This window comes from Triticum dicoccoides, chromosome 3B (assembly GCF_002162155.2).
Source record: "Triticum dicoccoides isolate Atlit2015 ecotype Zavitan chromosome 3B, WEW_v2.0, whole genome shotgun sequence".
Taxonomy (NCBI): domain Eukaryota; kingdom Viridiplantae; phylum Streptophyta; class Magnoliopsida; order Poales; family Poaceae; genus Triticum; species Triticum dicoccoides.
Genome location: NC_041385.1, coordinates 456,554,067 through 456,559,966, shown reverse-complemented (window position 1 = coordinate 456,559,966; position 5,900 = coordinate 456,554,067).

Sequence of the window (5,900 nt, the reverse complement as noted above, 5' to 3'; positions counted from 1 at the left end):
GAGATCCATCAGTGACCCCCACCTTGTCCCAGTTGCCCCTCTTTATGTTCGATGACTCGATCAACAAGGTCGACGTCCAAGCCTGACACCGAGTTGTACGACTCTGCAGACTTACTATCGAGTGCTGAGGGTGATACCTCGTCAGCACTTCTGATGTTAACCCGGTAGTGTAGCTATTCAGTCATGGTCATTGAGGTTGATTCCTCCTTCACCACTCCCGATAACGACTCTGTCGTGCAACCCCTCAAGTGTGGACCACCGAGGGTGATTCCTCCAAGTCCACCTTGACGGTTACATCGAGTGGGAATCCATTGAGGGTGATTCCTAGGGTTTCCCCCTTGCTGTTTCAGACACACGGTTACTTTGACTTACCACAGAACCATGATGACATCGGGTCGGCCCTGTGGGGTACCCATGAGTGATGTGAAGTTAGGTTGACCTGGAGGGTACCCGAGAGATAATTATGTGGCACGGCCGGGCATTCTTAGCGCTTGACATAATTCCACGAGACGGGGCGGCGGGGTCACATGATCATGAGTCTCTGCTCGTTACCGCGCACTACCAAGAAACTAACGGTTTGGATATCTGATCCGAGTAGGCCTCTGGCCTTTTTCGCACTAATCACCATGCGGGAATAAGTATGGGCAGTCTGCATCGTATGTATCAGCCGAAAGCTCAATGGAAGTCAGCGATGGAGCGTGGGCGCCGGATTGGACTGCGTAAGCACTTGCCTTTTTAAGGCCCTATTTGTTTGAGCTTGGGCTTCAGCTTTTGCTGCTTCTAGCCCTCTAAAAGCTGAAGCCTAGCCAAACACCTATTTCGTGCGACGGTGCTTCCGAGAAGCATGTCTCAAAATTGCACTACAAACGAAAAGCACCTCCATAGTAGCTTCTTGCAGCTCCACTGGCTTCTCATCCCTCCCGCAAAAGCCTACCCCTCCACTTCACTGAAATTACAAAAAAAATGCCACCGCCACGCCTTCAGATTTTTCCTCGCTCCCACCCTGTCACCCCATTCGCCCCCACCCCACCGAGCTAGTAGCAAGAGAGAGCAGAGGAGGCGCTAGGGTTCGGTCCGCCGCCGCCATCTCCGGCCACCGCGGCAGCCGGAGCTCGCGCCCCCCTCAGCCGGATCTCTCCCCGTCCTCCTCCTAATCTGGGAGATTGATCTCCTGCCTCCTCCACGACCCAACACTGCCGCCATATGTAGCAGCCACACCGACGGGATCCGGCCTTCTCCAGCCACAACGCGTACTGGATCCGACCACCCCATCCACGACCTCAGCTGCCTGGAGCACGCAACCCTACAGTTGCTGCCTCGACCACGCCTCCTTGATCTCCCTCCCCTGCTACCTCGTGCAGGCTCAAGGTGAGCAATTTCTTGATGATTCCTACGAAGAAATTGTTACTTGTTGTGAACAAAATATCATGTTGCTTGGTGTATGATTGGTTTGAAAAATTGTCATGGTAGTAGATGTGATATGCTTGGTAGTGTTGTCATGGTTTAATTTCCTGATTTGTTTGGTACAAATTATTGATAAATGGTGACATTAATTTGCTTGTTTATTTGTATGATAGTGCCGAACATTAATTTGCTTGTTTACGAACATCAGGATCAATTTTTTCTGCTAAGATATAGACTTGTTCTGTGATTTCTGAGGCATATATGTTTTCTACCTATAAGATTTTTGAGGCATATGTGACCAAAAATTGTCACTTGCTTTCAATTTGAACAAAATATGCTTGATGGTCATGGTTGCTTGATGTCATGGGATGTGCATGTATTTTTATATAGATCTGGACAATTAGGTGATTGTTTGATGATTGCTTGATGTCTGACTATGTAGATGTCAGTTCAGATGCGGGATCGAGAGCCCATCGAAGTTTTTTCTAAGTGTGCAGCTGATCAAGCACAACATGGGCATAGGCTGAACAACTACTTGACATGGATGGTTTCTTTCAAGGTTGCTTGCTTTCAAATGCAGAAATCCGATTTACTAATGTAATGTTCTATTATGTCTATGTAATTCTAAAGTTTTATCTTATTGTGTAGGTTCACATGGCAAGTCATGCTTTTCGCAAAGGACCCCCCGCGGACGTAAAGGATCGTATGATCATGGTTGGGGAAACAAATGTTGATGTACTCTCGAACAATGTGTCGTTGTTTCTGTTATGCAATGAAGTCAAATAAAGCGAGACTCAATTGCCTCGAGAGGCAATTTGACGAGAGTTGTAACCGAAGAAGTAGTGTATCATATTGTTTAACTATGTATTTACTTGCTTAATTGTTGAACTATTTGAACTATGTATTTGCTTGTTTAATAGTTGAAGTATGTATTTGTGGCGACGGAGTAGGATTTTATTTTGCAATAACCATGTATTTTGCAACTGAAATGATGGTTTGATGTAATATATAATTAGTACTATATTGTTATGATGTGTTCAACGGTGTTGTCATATGTCAAATATACCAAATTCATTAAAACGCCACTGTCTATATCATTAGAGCAATTTCAGTTTAAATCCACGAAAACTTCCTCACTAGTCGTCCTAAAAAAGTTACCAAACAGGCTTTTTGGACTTCTCAGCTTCTACCAGCTCCAGCCAGCTTCTCAGCTTCTACCAGCTCCAGCTGCTTCTAGTTCAGCCGCAGCCCAAACAAACAGGGCCTAAGGAGGTAGCTAGGTCTGCTCACCGGCCGCGTACGCAACATGCAGGAGTGCAAAGGGCGATGGGCTCAAGACCCCTGTGCGCTTAGGATGTAGACCGGCGTGCTGGCCTCTGATGATTATAGGTAGGATTGCGGGGTGTTGATCGGCCGAGGCAGGTCATGACCTGATGGTGTGTCCGGCCGGAGTTGATCGAGCGTGTTGGGTAAGTTGGTGCACCCCTGCAGGGAACATTGATCTATTTGAATAGCCTTGTCCACGGTAACGGACGTTCGGAGTTGTATCCCGATCGATACAACTAGAACTGGATGTTGACGCATGTAATGGAAATGATGGCTCCAGGATTGCTTTCTCGCAGGGAGTCGAGGAAGTCATCTCTGGGCAATGTTACAACATGTTTGCTAAATATAAACTACTATTCTATACTCTTATGAATGTTGCAAGATGCTTGGAGCTTCTTGAAGATGCTAGTCTTTGATAGGCTAGGCTTTCCCCTCTATTTTGGCATTCTGCAGTTTAGTCCACATCTACTACCTATTTCTTTGATACTGATGCATTTGTAGTGTAGGTCCTTGCTTGCGAGTACTTTAGATGAGTACTCACGGTCGCTTTGCTCCCCCTTTTCCCCCTTTTCCATTCTTCTCGGATGTTGCAACCAAATGGTGGAGCCCAGGAGCCAGGCGCCACCTTCGGCGACAACTACTACTACCCCGAGGGTGCCTACTACTACGTGGAGACCGCTAATGACCACGAGTAGTTAAGAGGCTCCCAGGCAGGAGGCCTTGCCTTTTCGATCATGTTGCTTTTGTGCTAGCCTTCTTAAGGCAAACTTGTTTAACTTATGTCTGTACTCAGATATTGTTGCTTCCGCTGACTCGTTTGAATTCGAGCTTGTGTATTCGAGCCTCGAGGCCCCTGGCTTGTAATATAAAGCTAGCATTATTTTAATTTGTGTCTAGAGTTGTGTTGTGATATCTTTCTGTGAGTGCCTGATCTTGATCATACATATTTGCGTGTATGATTAGTGTACGATTGAATCGGAGGCGTTACATTATGGATGTAGAGAACAGAACATCACACCCTCGGTGCAGTCATGGAGGATTCAAGTAAGGAATGATCTACAATTGATACTTTCGAGGACAAAGAACAAGCACACAGATGCTTTTGAGCAATTGATTGAAGTAAATCTGCTTTCGATTTATTTATGGAGTTCCCTAGAACTGGTGTTGGCTAATTGTGTGTGCTTGTTTTCTTTCGTTCCTTTATAAATTTTAATTAATGAAAATTACCATAGAACAATTGTTCTACAGTCTTCGGTTCAAAAATATATATCTTTAGTGATCTAAACGCTTTTACATTTCTTTACGGATGAAGTATAGAGATATATTTGGTAGTAGAGATTGCCCGGATTAGATAGTCATTTTCATCTTATCTCTAGGAGGTGTCTTGCCCTTCAAGTCTTGTACTCAATATATACTCGCCCTCGAGGCTCAATAATACAACCATCATATTCCGCGACTATTCCACCAATCTATCTCTATCCCTTTTAACATGGTATCAGCCTTACTTGATCCTAAACCCTAGCCGTCACCGCTTCCGCACCTGTGCGCCGCCCTCGGGGAGGTTGGCCTCCATGACCGCGGTCGAAGGCCGCGCTGCCCATACCTAGGGTTCGTCCGCCGGTCGTGTTGACCGGCTGCCCTAGAGAGTCTTTTTCCCTGAGCCCTTGCTCCGGGTTTCTCTCTCTCTCCTGTCGGTCACCTTGATCTGTGTTTTTCTTTTTGGTCTTTTGATCTATGCTTGATTAGTTTGCGTCGCCCGCCGCCGCCGACGACCCCCGTGCGCCTCTACTCTGACGCCGGCGCGACCAGCAGGCTTCTTCATCGACACGGCAGCCTCGCGCGCCATGCGGCCCCTCACGGTCGTCGTCCGCGCGCCGGCCCTCTCGTCCATCTACGCCAGCCATCACCGCCCTTTCCGATCAGGACACCTGCATCACCCCGACCCGGCGGCCTCGCACCATGCAGCGGCCAATCATAGCCGTCGTTCACGCACCAGCCCGCCCATCGATCCACGCCAACCGCATCTGCCGCATCTGCACGGCGGCCCTGCGGTCTACCTCGTCGGCCTCGTCCCCAACAGCGTCAGGCTCGTCGACTGTCTCAGCTCAGGCGCCGCTGCTACCTTGGTCGCTCGGGCCTCGCTGCCGGGGCGCGGGCTTTGCTTTGGTAGCCCAGATGCCGATCGCACGACGTGCCATGCCGTTCGTCATCACCGGCTTCATCTCGGACTCCACCGCCACCCCGCCTCCACCGAGCGGCGTCCCCGACCTCGCGCGCGCTCGGCTTGATCACCTGCTCGCCGCCGCGATCCGCCTCATCTACGCCCCGCGACCGACCTAGCTCGTCGGTTGCTCGCGCCTCCGTTGGTCCCGTGAAGATCGTCCCCGAGTTCAACACGCCCCTCCACCGGTCGAGCAACGGTTGCCGCTGCGTCGCCCCGTTGGGCAACAGCGCCGTCGCCCGGTGATTCTCCTCGCGGCTGCATCGACTCGCGCGTCGCCCTTTTGGACCGTAGTGTCGTGATACGCGGTCCCCACGGTTGCACCGACCCGCGCGTCGCCGCTGTGTCGCCCCTTCGAGCCGTAGTGCCGCGATACGCGGTCCCGGCTGTCGCCCCTACCTGCCCGTTTGTGACGCCCGGGTATTTAAGCTACAGTGAGCCTCTGCTAATGATGCCACGTCACCTCGATTACTATTGCTAATCTCGTGTTAGTTCGAAACTGGTTCGAATTCAAATTCAAAATTAAGCAAACAATAAAAAATTTCCAATATTAAAGCAAAAATGTTAGGTGGATGCCAAATAATGCACTGGTATTTATGGTGTAGAGGACACAATTTTACAAAATACCTAAATGCCCTAAAACTAAATAAAACAGAAAAGGGAAAATAAATAAAAGAAAGAAGTTACAACAAAAAAACAAAAAAAAGAGGGGGAAGCCCCCCTGGACTAGGCGGCCCAGCTCAAACCGGCCACAGCCCCTGCCTCCCTGGGCAGCAACCAGCCTGGTCGGCCCAGCCGGCCCAGCTCCTCGCACCGTACCCTCCCTTCCTGTTCCTCGGACGCGCGCCGCTACAGGGCGCGGTCGCCACCGGACCCGCTCGCCGGCGACGGGGGAGGATAAGCCTGCCACGGCCCCCTCTCGGCCTCGTCAGATCCCCCTCCCCCCCCC